Consider the following 17,298-nt stretch of genomic DNA (forward strand, 5'->3'; position numbering starts at 1 on the left):
ACTAAAAACTACAACTTCAATTCTAAAAAAACTTTTATAAAAACTTATTTCACAACAAAATTATAGATTATACGCTCAGAGTAAATACAAAAAAAAAATGTACCAAACGCCTCAAAGATTAAATTTTGAATCCGCAATATATGATATAATATTCATAGGAAAAAAGTTCAATGTGCTTCTTTCAGATAATTACTTGATCTACAAATTATGTAATCACTATTTTTACAATAATACTTAAATTTTAAGAAATATTTGTGAAAAACCTATTTTTGTCACCTTTGACCTTGAATTATATTTTTAGCAGCGGTTGGATCGATAGGCACTTTTGACATTTCATTTGTAATATGTATCTAACGTGTGTACCAATTTTCAGCTATATGCGAATTTTTCAGAAGTGGAATGTTTATTTTGACTGGAATAACTAATCTCTCTAACATCTAATTATTGTGGTATAGATTGTAAATTGCATTTAAAAAATTAAAAAATAAATAAAAATAGTATACAATGGTTGTGTCTGTTGAATGCACGTATTAAATCAGTGTATTATATAATGTACCAACGAGTGTACGACATTTAATCGCGTGACAGTTTAAATGTCTGCAATTTGTACGGATAATTTATTTTGCGGTATACGTGCATATGCGACTACGATTTTCCACGCAATCGAATTCAGTAGTAGGCATGGCAAATGCGAAACGATTAAAAAAAAAAAGCCTCCGTTCAAATATCGTTCGCCGACTTCAAACGATTATGTATATTTCTAAACATGAATACTTTAGAAGACAAAGTATAATCATACAAGGCAATTGTTTTAACGTTAAACGCTCATTATTTCAGTCGATTCACGTGTTTTTTGAATTTGCTCCTTTCCACATTCCGAAAGCGAACTATTTCGTCCGTAATAGTTGCACAATAATAGCTTATAGTTCTTTGTACTTTTAAATGTATAGACGAGCTACAGTGACAAGGAAGAAGGCTCTTGTTGGTGCACAATCTATGTAAAAAAAATTAGTCTTTTGTAATAAGAAAATCATACATTACATACTATGTTTTGTCGACATCGTTACCTTCACCATGCGCATTTCATGAGTAAACTTCAGTCTCATCGGCTATTCAATTTATGTTATTATATTTTGATACAATTAAAATAAACGAAGCAAGTCACTACATAATATGAATATGATTTATAATTATGAATTATAATTACGAAACAAATATCTTAATGTACTTGAGATGCATAAAATTCATTTTTTTTCCAAATAATTTTTTTTTTCATTCACCACAATACATCTTGTGTATATAATTATTTATAGGTTTTGTTTATGTCATAAAATAATTAATTATACACATTTAATAATGTGTCGTATCGTCATTCTACACAATGTTTAGAATGTTTTTATTCACGCACATTACAGCATAACGATTCGAATCTACTAGTATTATTTAACTAATATTTGACTTGACAACAATCTGTAGTCTATGACAATATTTCAAATATCAAATATCAAATAACACTATGCGAAGTGGTCACAGCAAAAAATGTTGAAGAAGTTTAAATCCTATGACAATTTCGAGTAGTACCTACTCGAACGACTAAATACCAACAAAGAATAAATAACCTAAAATAAATAATAAATAATAATAATAAATAAATAATAACCTTTTATATAGAGCCTGTATTTATATGAATATAAAAAGTAACAAATATGCAAAGAAAAAGTGTTTAAATATGCATTTATATGCATTATGTTACATTTTATAAAAAGTGTTTTTTTAACCACACTTTTATACCAAATAAAATTCTGAATATTTTATCAAAAACAAAAAAAATGATAATATCCACTGCTTTATATTTCAAATCATTTAAATCAATCTAAAACTCTTAGGAATCTTAAAAACAAGAATAAAAATAAAAAAAAAACTAAAAATAAATAATTTAGATTATTTGAAGTTACCTACTCTCAAAAAACGAATAGAAAACTTAAAAAAAATACAAAAAATTGTAATTTATTAAAAACACATTATTATTATTTAAAAATTTTACGTATCAAAAAGTTCATAAATCTAAAAATTTTTCAATACAATGGCGTTGTACTGTCAAAACTTGCACTGCAATAGTGTACACATCTTCAGAAAATATTGTAGAAATAGTTAAAATTGTAAATGAACATAACGGGCATGATCAATCAATTATACATAGAAAAATATATTCAAATGGATATATGAGAACAGCTATGGAAAATCTGTATACTAAACCAAGTAAGATTTTACGAACAGAAATTTCTGAAAATTTATCTAATTTACAAATCATCACTACCGATGATATACCATTAGTTCGACTAAATATGTATAACGCCCGTAGAAAAATGATGCCACCATTACCAAAAACAATGGAAGAATTGCAAAAAGCTATAAGCAATTTGGATTTGAAAACGGACCTCAATGAACAATTTTTATTAATCAATGATCCAAACTGTCATATAATAATATTTTTATGTGACACACATTTAAAAGTTCTATGCCAATCTGAAATAATATACATGTATGGAACTTTTGAATATTGTCCCAAGTTATTTACGCAATTGTTTTCTTTGCATGGTCTATGCAATGATCATTATATACCACTTTTATTTCCATTACTTTCAGACAAAAAAACTTCAACCTACGTCAATTTATTTAAAAATATCATACATTTGTGTAATGTACGTGAACTTTATCTAAAACCAAATTTATTTATATCTGATTTTCAGTAATAAATAATAAAATGTTAAATAAATATTTTAAAAATAAATATAGTTTTTATTTATTTTAAATACATCACCTTCTCAATTAAATGTATACCTATACACAGCTTTATAGTATAATATTAATATAGCAATAACTTATTGTTATTTTATTTTCATATATTAATGGAATAATTTTAATGTTAACATTTCAATTTATAAATTATTATTTTATAATAAATGTAATATAATTAAAATAGATTATGTTAATATTGCTACTGCACTTCAAATATAATAATATAAAACTATACATAAGTCATAAACTCAATACCGTTCATTAGAAAACACTTTACAATTGGTATACCTATCTACAATATTTTAAGAAATCCAAAAACTGTATAATTCATAAAATACTGGAATCTAGTATTAAATTGTGTATAAAAATTCTAGACATAATAATACATACGGTTAATGTTTGATGAACGTGTTAGCCACTTATCCATAACGACAATATTTAAAAATCAAAACTTAACTAATAATTAAAACATTACCTATATTATAACTTAAATATTACAATAAAATATAATGAAACTCAATGTCTGTCGTTTGAACAAATTGGTATATAATAACTAATTAGTAGTAACTACATAATAATTAATTTAAAAACTGTTTAAAAATAATAATATTGTTATCATGATTCATGCTCAACCGCAATCATAGATTTTCCGTAATTACAACATATAGTTTTTACTAACCAAACAATGTTAAATGTGGAATTCCGTTTGGTAAAGATTGTGTTATCTATAATCGTGATTGTTAAATATTATTATCATTATAGCTATTATATTACACATGAGCGTTATTTACAGAAAAGTAAATTAACAAATTTTAATAAATACAAAATTGATATTTATTAGCCGTAAAGGCATAAAACACCATACACAGTGTGTGATTTCGTATTACACACAAAAATAGGCCCTGGGTGTTATTATATTTTATTATTGTTCTGTATTTCAAATTTGAATTTATTATTCAGTCACTATTCAGCTTTGTTTCTGTAAAGACTAGTTATTTTAATTAGAAATATGAAATTAAAATATAAAATTAAAATTTTAAAATTCCTTTATCGAAAAGAAAAAAAACAAAGGTTTCATAAAGGGTAAATGAGCCGTTATACCATACCATGAACTAAAATTATAGAAATAATAGTACAAATTACTTTGCACTGCAAATTACTTGCAGCTATTTTTTTTTATTAATTACTGTTGTACATCAAAACATGGGTACCTAATTTTCGATAACTATAACTCAATAAATATGGTATACTACGATAACGATTACAATGAACGACTACCTGTATGATGGTGCGGAAAGAAGTGGTACCCGCATTGACGCCACACACACACTAACAGATAGATTAACAGATACATTAACAGATAGATCTCGTGTGCCGACGATGAGATTAAAAATTGTCTAAATGTTGCTCCTTAAATAAATGTATTAAGCGAGGTCCCTTAAATATGCATGTTGTATATATTTATGAACATAGGCGTGCGCACGGGTGCAGCGAATGCTGCTTTCGCTACACCTGACAATTTATCTTGGATTTAGTGGGCTGGTAGATATTTATTTGAAAGGTATACATAGAATGAATAATTTTAAAAACATTGAGTTTATAATTAAATTAAAATATAAATGTTCATCAATGTTATTCATATGAAAAATTATAATATTATTTTATCAATACAAATCTAAAAATAGATGGATATTATTGGGTAAATTCGACGTGCCCACACAATTAATTATACAGTATACAAATACAGACACAACCACAATGACAATAGCGCATTAACTATTCAACCAGACGTGCAGTGATACGAAAACGGAATAGATGCCATAATTAGTAATCAGTAATCACATAACCGAATCGACTATTATGTTTGTAATTGAATAACGATTTTTCACTGTTACTGCAATCTGAATAGTGTCATTTATTACATATGTGATGTTAAATATATTTTATAAAAGTATAAATGAATATACTAAATTTCATAAAAATATTATTACTTTTTAAGCCTCGATTACATTGAGCGATTTTACTAGCGATTAAAGCCGCACGCGTGTGAGCGTGTAGTGACTTGTTCGATTACATTGAGCGATTAAATTCGCTCGTTCGCTAGTCGCGTACACGCATTCATGTGATATACATGTAAAAGAAAGTTGTCATTAATATAGATAACTCATTCGTTTTCGTTTATATTTGAAATTTTTTTTATTATTTATTGATTTTAAATTATTTATTGATTATTTATTATTATTAATTTAACTGGGTCCTGTTCATCCTTAGAATATTTTGATAGGCTGCAAAGTCTTCGTGTTTTAGTTATTTTAATAATGTATTGGATGCACCATATTTCTCTCGCCTTGAAATCCAACTTCTGATCCATAACCTTTTCTTTTTATACTTTTTCTTTTCCAACTCCTATCGCAATAAATGAGAAATCACAATAACTCCCGCGCGAACTACAGCTTCCAACATTTTGTCCAATCACTAATCGCTGGCACACTAGCGATTTCACCAGCTAGGACGATTACATTGAGCAATTTCACTCGTTGGAGTGTAAAAACGTCAGTGATTAGCGACTAAAGTAGCCCGGCCGTTAACATTAATCGCGAGCGAGTAGCAAATATTCAACACGCGGCGAGTAAGCGACTAAGCTGATTATATTAAGCGACTTTAGTCGCAGCGAGTTAATTCGCCGGTGCCTAGAGTGTAAACTCGCTCAGTGTAATCGAGGCTTTATTTACAATTTACTATATTTCTTATAACTATAATAGATTAGTCATAGAGTGATGAATCTATATGGTGGGGGGGATATACCATATAATGATTTAGGTACAAAAGTGATTATATGAAGTTATAAAATATTAAATTTTTACACAGTGGGGCTAAAAAGAATTCGGGAGGGGGGGATCCTATATAAAGGAAATAAGTGGGCTGCTTATTGTTCTTTAGGGCCGGTTAAAAATGTATGCTGCACCCGACACAAAATCCTGCGCACGCCTATGTTTATGAACAATTATGTAATATAAAATTTGGTGTTTAAATTCGGTGTGATATGAATCATGGACATTTTAAACCTCCATAGACGTGCATACACTTAGTACAAACATGCAAATGCATATAACTCCGGGCTCTACTTATATAATTATATTTACTACCTATACATATTCCTTAGTTGAAACTTAATTGAACGGATAAAAGTTTCCAGAAGATCAAATCGGTCAAATTACTGATACATCAATTGATCAATTAATTATTGTTTTGATAAATATTTATAATGCTCGAAAATAATCATCAATAATAAATTATTCATGATGAATTCGCAATTTTTTTCTAGAATTGGTTTACTGAATTAAATTTAAAGTAAAAACTATGTAAGCTATTTTATCATATTTTAAAAACGGAAAAACAATTTTCAATATAACCTCGTACTCTAATGATAACCTTATGCATATGTAATTATAAGGTATCGATATCATGTACATATTATGTGCATGAGATACAGCTTATAATTGCACTGTATATTCGTTTGGCGTAAAAAAGAAAAAAATTATAATAACAATGACAAATTATTTGCAATACCATCGTTTTACCGTGAATGTATTTTACCATTTCCACGACAATTACAGAGATAAATTTTCAGTATTTGGAAAAAACATCGTTCATCGTTTCAAGTTTATATTTTGTGAACGACTCGTGAACGTCACTCGCTTTTTTTAAATGTAGAACGTGAAAGTGAATGACATTTATATTTTAAAAAATTTGAACGATTTTTGGGGCATTAAAATGTATTTACCATTTTAAAAATATATACGTAAATAATTAATATTGATTATAATATATTAAAGCATAGGTTTTAAACATAAAATTAAATATACTCAATACATCATGTAAAGGTCTTATTCATACATAATGCAGGTAGATGATTCATTAATTTAAAATAAAAAAATTTAAATGAATGCGTTCGTTTTTTCATAGAAGTTGAGCGTGAACGAGTTCAATTTTTAAAAAAACGTTCCAGAAACTCTGGATATAGTAGTATACAACACAATGATATTGCCTTAATAATTTGTTTTTATTTGCATGCCATGCACATATAGTTTAGTTGATTTCAACAAATACCATTGCACATATTTCCCGTTAACAATAATATTATACTGATGACTTACGTCTAGTTAGTTGCAGTACTTTAGTATGGTTGTTAAAATGAAGCCAATTATACAATGTAGTATAATTATATTTTGGTAAATAGTTTATACAAAAGCATTCTTCATAAAGGTCGAATTTTATCGTCTTATCACCTTAAATATAAAAATAATAACCACGACTTTAATATACGCATAACATTAGAATCGATTCATACAAATTATTTTAACACATTATAAGTTGGTGATTATTTCCTAAAAAAAAACTGTCATACCTACATGATATAAAATAATATTATTATAATTGATGCAATAAATAAATCGATTTTAATAATATTCATCACAAATTAAGTGACAATTATAGTTTTAGAAATATTACTATTTATTTTTTACATAAAATTTTAAAATAATGTTAACATCTACCAGTCTATCGTACTTGACTATTGTACTTGACCAAAATTTAAACGCCAATTCAATCTTTTTTTAAATATTGTATAAACATATAAACTTTTATATAGTGAAAATTAAACTAATATTATTTCATGAAAACATTTAAAAAACTTAATTACACTTTTTAGAATCATCTTCAAATTCCTTCAAAATTAAAATTATATGCACCTACTCATGAATACTATTAACCGATAAATATTGAAAATACGCAATCGTATAATATTGGAAAGGCCAATATTTGTTTACGATGTTTCAACTAAAACGAAATTAATTAATAAAATAAATTAATTAATAAAATGATTTGATTTATCAGTACAACACGAACTTGCGTGTTTAAGACGTATACGTGACGTATACGACATTTTAAAATTTTTTTTTTAATATTTAATTTAAAATTTATTCAAGATCACTCAAATAAAAATAATTATTTAAATATTGTTGTGTATATATTTATTTTTATAGATTTTAAATCAAATGTAGATTTGGTTTATTATTTAGGTTTATGGTTATTTTATAGTTTTGTATAAGAAATGGATAGACAACCTGGCTATTGTTATAGATAGGTATAAATGAGACTCATTTCTATTGGTATTTATATTAATTGGGCCCTAATTATATCCAGTTTTCCGGTAGGGAAAATGGACCCAGTACGCGCCTGAACAGAAGTTACAGCCATATTGTTAGTTTGTGCTGTTTCAGTTGTAAAATGTATTATTTTGTTCATCGCACACGCATTTCAGTTTCATATATAATACAACACGGCGTTTCCGTCAGAATTGTAGTATCCATAATAGAAAAAAAGTAATTCCTCGAAATAATCTATACACAAAGACGACATCAGTGTTCATTTCCCAATAAAATAAATAAATAAAATATATTCAGATATCTATTGTAGTATAGAAGTGTTTCACGAAAACGTCGAGTATCATAGGAGACTTGGTGTAAGCGAGCTATTTACGTTCTATAAGTATATTGGATGTGCACGCATATTTTAATGAAAATAAAAAAAAATTATAATTCAATCTTATACAAGCAGTACGCGTCATGTATAAAACTCTACGACTTTGGTATATTTTTTCAAACAAATTTTACACGATCGCACATTTTAAATGCACCTGTAAGCCGCGACGTGCATAAGAAAATTAAAAAAACAATCAAAGTCGCAATCAGACCACGGGAAAATTATCTTTGGAGATTGTAGACAAAATTATATCCTGCCGAAAATCAGTTGTAACGAGCACTACTGCAATATATCATAATATCAATCATTTTTATAGGCCGAGTATGTGAAATATAATAATCACTCGGCTCCTACATTATATTTTTTTGCTTAAATAAACATAACGTTAAATGGGATCTACTACACGAAATTTACCTCCCGAGATCGGGCTGATGCTGTTTTCATTTCAATTCATTTCAATTTTATATTCACGATATAACAGACATTTTAGTACCAAAATTCTAAAAAAAATATATACATAAAAAAATAAAAAATATATGAAAATACATGAGTGATAGTGCAATAATAATAAAAATAATAATAAATATATTTTTTACACTCATGGCAAACGGGTACAAACGTCAAACACGCAAACCACGCATATACTCGTGCTACTAAATAATGTAATAGTTTAATATGAGAATATCTTTATAAATTTTTTTGTCCAAACGTCTAACTGGTCCATTGCGTTATTATATAGTATTATAACCTTTATATCAACTGTAAACATTATAGTAATAATATTCGTTTGTGTATGGTAAAAATGGGTCATTGTTTGTTAACAAGGCTGTTAATTTACAATATATCTTTTTGAATAAGCTTAAAATATAAGTAAATTTACACTGATTAGTACCTAACATTTATAAAATTAATTTTTAGTACGTGTTTTGAAGGACTCAAAAATTATTTCTAAAAATAATTTTAAAGTGTTTTTACGTAATTTCTAAAAACTCAAATAAATAATAAAAATAAAAATAAAAATAAATAAATGATAAAAAAAAATAATAATTAAAATAATTATAACCTTTGAGTTACGAATATAAAATTTATATGATATCCTTGATTTTAGAATATATTCTAAAATAACTATTTAATAATCTATTTAGAACATATTCTAAAATCAATGATGATACTAATGCACGGTTAAATACATTTGAAACATTACTATGAAATTTCAAATCTATTCAATAATATTATTCCGACCATAAATGTATTTGAAAGCCATCAATGGTAATACGCAATTATTATTTGGTAATTCATAAAAATTATGCCATCCGGACACGTCTCGACAAATGTAAATGACTGAATTGTGAAATATAAATTAAATATTAAAAATTGTACACTCGAACGGGACCCGGATAAGTGTGAATAACTAATCCGGGTCAACCCGTACATACAATTTCGTATCACAGTATTTATTTGAATTTTAAAGATATTTCATAATTAACGGAATATTTTAATCACAATTTGTATTTATTATAGGGTGTTTCATAAAGAACGCAAGATTTAAATCTGCTATAAATTAAATTATTTCTTTAAAAAAACCATAACAAATATATCATTCTCTTCAGGAGAAGTTAAGGTGTAACAGTGAAAAACAATATCGGGCATATGACTTTCCCTACTAGCCCTACAGGTGATTATTCTTTCCATAAAATTTATCATCACTAGATAACACAATGCCCCATCAAGTTCACCGAGAACACGACGAATTTCTTGCTTAAATTCCAAGACATTTCAAACTTTAATCTGGTAAACACGTGACTTAGTATATTCTCATAAGAAAAAAATCACATGGCATCAAATCCCTGAACTATCAAGTTAAGTTTTCTGTTAGCATCTCTGTTGTTCATGTAGAACACTATGGATATAGTTAAGGTTAAGGTTAAGGTTAAGGACGAGGAACCAAGATTTGAAACATTTCTGTACTCTTATTAGGTCTTCATTTAATATATCCTCCATCTTTTCAAACGATTCGGCCTGAACTGTTAACCCCACGTCAACTGCGTATATAAATTTGCGTGACGAGGTATTTATGATATCGGCTGTGTAGACATTAAACAAGATGGGAGAGAGTATTAAGCTCTGAAGAAGACCATTTTAAAAGAATTTGTATTTGCTTATTTTTCCACTTAGATGAACTTTAAATTTTCTGTCTGACTATTTATTGTCAATTAATCGCAATGATGTATAAAATTTTAAAATTTTGAAGTGAACGAAATTTATAGAATTTCAGCTACAAATTAGTTTCCAGTGGTTTCTAATAGTAATAATTTAATGAATCAGTACAATCCTTATTCTTTTATCCTTAGAAGTTTCTTCTTTATTGAGTAAAGGTAAAATATGTAAAGAATATTCAATATTATATATTTTATTTTATAGAGTTTTTTCCAATCTAGCATCAAGTATAACAGTTATTATACATACCAGAGACTTTATAGCAACGGTTCCCAACCTCGGGTCGCGACCCAAATTAGGATCTCAGAGGTTTTTATAATGGGTAGCGAAAGCGTAATTTACATAATATTATATTATTTTCATTTCATTTTCAAGAAAAAAATTCTCGAAATATTCAGATCAGGGACTATAACCGGACTGAAAATAACCGGTTATAGAACCGGGAACCTTGTGTTAATTGTAAACCGGAACCTCAACCGTAACCATTTTTTTCAAATGTTAAAAAAACCTAACTAAAATCGGAACCTAATTATTAAAGTTTAATTTCTTTCGGTTTATTTCGGTTATAATTTTTTATTTGTGAGTAAATTTATTATAGAAATTATACTATTTGTTTGACGTTTACAGTATTATTTATTATTTAATTTATATTTTCCAAGAATATTTTGTAGTATGCATAATGGAAAATATTATAATCGTATTAATTTCCTGCAATCCAGTCTATACGGACAATTTTTCAAAGAATTAAAAGAAGTGAAGTACCTATATAATTAATAATATATTAATAATTGATTATAGTTTATAAACTGTAATATAGCTGGACATTACAGAGTACTATTCAAAAATATTCAAACGAAATTATTGACTAAAGAGGATGTCGAAATTCGAAAATGTATTAAAAATAGATGGTCTAATTTTCCCCGTCATAGTTATAATAAAAACAAAGCCAATTAATAGCAAAGTATAAATAAATAGCGTGTAATGTCACGATTGAATAATAATACAATTATTATGATCATAATAAAATACTAAAATAGACAGAAACGCTGAAATTCGACGACAGTCCAGTCCACTATTCATTCATGGAAATATGAATTAAGAAATATTTAATCAATCGTTGAAAAACATAATAACTATAGTCGTTAGTGACTACGAAAGGTGTGCCAAAATAGTAGATCTAGGTATCGTTTAAATTGTATAGGTACCTACTAGGTATTAGTGATCGTGTATTTGCGTCTTGTGGGTAATAAGTAGAGCGCGGATTCCTATGCAATTGCATATTTTTTTCCTTTCAATATTTTTGGATTTTTGTCAGTTATCTCCACGAATCATCATAATTTGAAGCTAATAGTGAAATTTTTTTTGCATATTTCTGCATATTTAGAGGTTATTGCATATTTTTACATATTTTGGCAAAATTCAAAATTTATTGCATATTGAAGTGAAAATTTAAAAAAAAATGTGTAAAATAATATTTTGTCAAGTAGAAAAATTAAAAATAAATTTCATAGTCACTAAATAATAATTTATATATATATATATATATTTAGTTATAAAATAAATAATCGATTACGACGTAAACTTAATCGCTCTTGCTGTGTCAGTCGATTATCGACATACCACTTGCTTCAAATATGCCCCAATAACTTCGGTTGACATCGAGAGTTCGTTTTCAGTCTTTAAAAATATGTTAACCGATAAACGACACAGCTTCACAGAAGATTAATTGAAATGCATATGATTATTTATTTTAATAATAAATAAAATTTTAAAAATAAATTAAATTCAGAAATCCCCTAAATTTTTTTGTATTAAGTATTTAAGTAATTAATTTTTATAAGTTGAATTATAAATTTTAAGTAAATAAAAAATTCTTGCATATTTTTTGCATATTTTCATGATTTTTACTGCATATTATATGGCATATTTCGATACCTTTAAGTGCATACAAATCTGCGCTCTAGTAATAAGAAATAGGCCACATTACTTGATACACATTATTAAATGTTATTATTATATTATTCACATAATAATACTACCTACTCTTATTGAATTTTCCATATTCTGCTGGCGACTGCAGATGATAACGGTCATCTTTTATGCTACGTATTGTCACGTTTATTAGATATTGTACATTTTGAATTTTTGTATTAATTATTAAATTATTGTATTATTTAATATTAAAATAATTATGAATTGCTTTATGCAGAATTCTGTGGATGGTTATTTCACGTATGACGAAATATTGAAAAATCAAAGGTCAAAAGTTGTGGATCAACATTGACTGTAAGTATCCATTAAATTATAAATTATAACATTTATATTATGTACACAATACTTGGAATAGTGATGTAAATTAACCTGTGGATTTACATCATACAATATTTTTTGGTAATAGGTTACAACCGGTAATAACCGCAACCGTAACCGTAAACTCAGTTTCATATTTTTAAGATTTATGATTTAAACCGAAACCTCGGGAATTTTTTTCTGAAAAATCTAATCGAAACCGAAAGATAATTAGCAAAATATAAACTATGTTTCAGATATATTGTAATAAATTTATATTTATTTCAAAAAATGAATAACAAAAAAGTTTTTCTTAATAACATGTTTCTTCACAATGAATAACGGGTCATTGTGTGTCGAAAAAAAAAACTTGCGTCACGGAAAACTCGATTAATTCCGATGAGTGTTTACATACCATGGCATATACGTAGACCAAAACGCAATAACAGAATACGGTGTCGAGTCGGCAATCTTCTTCTTCGCTAAAGAAAAGGAAGAATTGCTCGTACTCATCAACCGCCGAAGAATTCTCGTAGTCCCTGCAGTCCTTAATGTCATTATGATCTACATCTAATTTTAAACATGTGACCGGGTGACATTGGTCGGAACATGACGGCGAACGACTACGCTTGCGTGTCGATCTGACAACAACGTTTGCGGTGCAAATCGAAATATCACAATATTCCCGATCCTCGTTTTGATATGCGATTATTCTGTACTTCACCGGATGGCACGAGGAGGAACTAGATGACGAACGACTGCGCTTGAGTCTACAAGTCGAATTCTCACCGTCGGAGCTCGAAATCCGTGATGCTCGGTCGACCAATCCGTTTATGCGGGACCCATCCACGATGAAATATTTGGTCGGTCTGTGCGAAGAAGATGATCGCGACCGATGACGACTACGTTTCGATGCGCCATCGGTAGGATTTATGAAGCTTCTAAAAACTGATGACCCCGAACGTCTGACCGCCACTGGACTTTCCGTTTTCGAGTACTTGAAAGGCCGGCCTGGAGAACAAGACTGCGATCGACTGCGTTTCTGAGTGGATTTACGCGTCGATCTTGCATCAAAAATGTCCCAGTGTTTCCGATCCTCGTTGCGATACTCGACTATTCTATATTTCACCGAACGATACTGGGAGGAACTAGATGGTGAACGCCTACGCTTGAGTGTACAGGTCGAATTCTTACGGTCGGAGTTGTTAATAGACGAAATCCACGATGCTCGGTCGACCAATCCGTTTATGGGGAACTCTTCTACAATGAAATATTTGGCCGGTCGGTGCGAAGAAGATGATCGCGAACGACTACGTTTTAACGCACCGGTAGGGTTTACATGTTCAATACATATAGAAATCCAAGACCGCCAACGTCCGACCGCCAAACTTTCCGTTCTGGGATATTTGAATGGACGACTCGGAGAACTCGACTGCAATCGACCACGCTTCTGGGGTGATGTACGGGTTAAGCTTGCATCACAATAACTCCCGGCAAAAGTCTTCATATTCCGGCGTTCGACTTCCCGGTCCTCGCAGTGATATTCGACAACTTTATATTTGTTCGGTCGACACGGGGAGGAGCAGGATTGCGAAGAACTACGTTTTCCCATCGTCTGTGCTGGTATTTACTTGAAAAAAATATATTTAATAAGCATATAAATTTAACACTCCATTGTTTATGTATGTAGTTGTTTATTTATTAATTTTGTTGTGATTTAAACCGTATAATAGTATAATAGTATAATTGTATTAATATACAAACAGATACATACTAATGCTGTAAGATGTTGGATGTCAATCGTACAACGCCGACACCGTCTTGAAACGAAAATGAAATTGAATACAAATGATTACAATAATGAAAGATGTATAATATTTTAATAGGAGCAAGAAAAAACGTTGTTTAGGTATGTTTAGATAAACTACGAATGCCAAAAGTGGAATAACGATAAATTAAATACGGTATTTCGTTGTTAAGGAACTGCATATGCACAACGACGTATATAAAGTTACAAATGTAAATCAATAACATGAAACAAGTTTTTAAATGTGGCCAACAATCAACAAACGTAAAATATTACTAATTTAAATAGTTTGCACAAATATTGACTGATATCAAAAAGAATAAGGTTTTTGTACCTTTTTGTGGAGGACATATAATTCCTCTTAATATATTTTTTTTTCGATAGGTTGAAATATGTATCCATAGATTTTAATTTTAAATTTGGAAAATTTGTCAAGATATGCAAAATAAGCATAAACATTTTAAAATATGCACTCTCCTGCAAAATCTATCAAATATGCAAAAATATGTACATTCAAATTTTAGTTCTGATACCATGGCACCGAGAAACAAATTTATTTCGCACTCTGCTATATTTAACAATAATTAAAAAAAGTATACAAATCCTAGAAGTCCCTAAGCCTACTTATTACTTATAAATAAAAGTAATATTATGTATTTATGTATTTACTTCTATAACTCTAGACACAATTATGTTATACTTATGTACTTATAATTATAATGTACATTTGTATTTTAATAAGTTATTGATTTCAATAAAATTAACAAACACTTACATAATTATAAAGAAAAATCATTATTTATAATGCGTTTAAAAAAATGTCCAGTTTTTTTTATAAATTAAAATTCTTAAGGACGCATTTTGAAGTTTTGCCTCGGGCGCAATATTTGGTTACTACGGCCCTGATATTTCCTCGTGTGATAATAACATGGCTGATGATCAATCAGCGTTGATCAAAAATAATTACGATCAACGTTACGGGTGCGCGCGCACACGTTACCCAACCTGTCCGTTTTCCCTATTATTAATACTAATATTTCATTGTCTACGACGCAAAATAATGTACTTATTAATTATTATACGGTCGCAGCTGCGGTACCGATGGGTTTCGCTTGTTGGTTTTATTGCAACGCTCGGAGAATAGAAACCCTACCACGAGAGGTGCGTAAGCGGGTCTGACACCTGTTGGCTGCCGACGGAGAATATAACAATCATAATTCGATCGCAGTCGATTCGTAGTGCGCAGCTGCGAGTCCGGGCACCGATGAACGACAGCAATCAATTGCACTTGGTACGCAGCCCTGACAATCGGGTGCGGGGGACTTCGCACTGGCATTTTATATATATTTTCGGATCCCCAGAGGTAGCTTGTGCCAACGACGTAGTGAGAACGAACAATTTCGGTACAAGATTGACTAGACCGGTTTTCCGGTAAATCCTGATATTTTTCTTAATTCAGTTTTCGCGTTTTGAACAGCAAAATATTGTGGTATTCCATTGTGTACGACTTATAATACAGTTTTGTTAACTACGCATATTTTCTAATAAATTGATTTTTTTAATTACAATAAAGGATTTCACATTGTTAAACCCAAAACTCGGTTATCGATATCCGATAGTCCGGTTTTCGGATTTAAAATTCCCGATTTTTTAGCCTGAAATCCGGATTTAATATCACTATCGTTAACCATAAAAATGTATTCCAGTTCCTCGGTTTGCCACGGCATCCAAGTGTCCCAAAAGTATCTGGTAACTTTATCTCAAACTATGATTTTACATATTTGGTTTATTACCCTCCCACCCTCAACATATGACATATGTAGACTTTGTCCCGAGAACCCATGCAGCAAATTATTCAGAACAAACTCAAAATTTTCAAAATACTCTAACCAATAATTATTCGTAGATTCAGTTATTTCAGCCAGTACATTATTTATATGTATTAACTATTATTACCTGGTCATCGGCTTCTAGGTCGATGAAAATAAAAAAACAATATTAATAAACACTGAACATTTTGTTATCTGCAATAAATTACTACACAATTACAGAAAATTATTATTTTTGAACAAAAAACTAGAAATACATTTTAAAAAACATGATATTAATTAAATACAAAATAGCCAACTGTAAAACAGTGATATTTAAAGCTAAATTGGTTTCAGTACCTGAATATAATTTTTTAACTGGAAATGTGCATGTTTTGAAAACAATTAATCGAGGTTAGGTGATATAGCTATTGATTATTTAATATATATTTATTGATAAAGAAAATATTATGCAATATATTTGAATGTGATAAAAAATAAAATTAACAATTATTATAGTTGTATTCATGACAAAATATAATAGTAATTTTATCTGTATAACAAACATCTGCATTAATCTAAATGTTTAAAAAAATAAATTTTAAAGGATTATATGAACTTAAATATAAATAATATTAATAACACTAAATAAACATATATATATATCAATTGTTAACATTTCAACAGATCCATATTGGCAATAATAATGATATTAATTAAGTTTAAAACAATTAAAACTAATAACAATATTTTTCTAAATAAATTTAAATGCTTTAGTTAAACTCTTACAATAATCAACATGATACTAAACAATAAAAAAATATATAAAAGAAG

The sequence above is a fragment of the Sipha flava genome, unplaced genomic scaffold, assembly GCF_003268045.1.
Source record: "Sipha flava isolate LNK unplaced genomic scaffold, YSA_version1 180_pilon_pilon, whole genome shotgun sequence".
Lineage (NCBI taxonomy): Eukaryota > Metazoa > Arthropoda > Insecta > Hemiptera > Aphididae > Sipha > Sipha flava.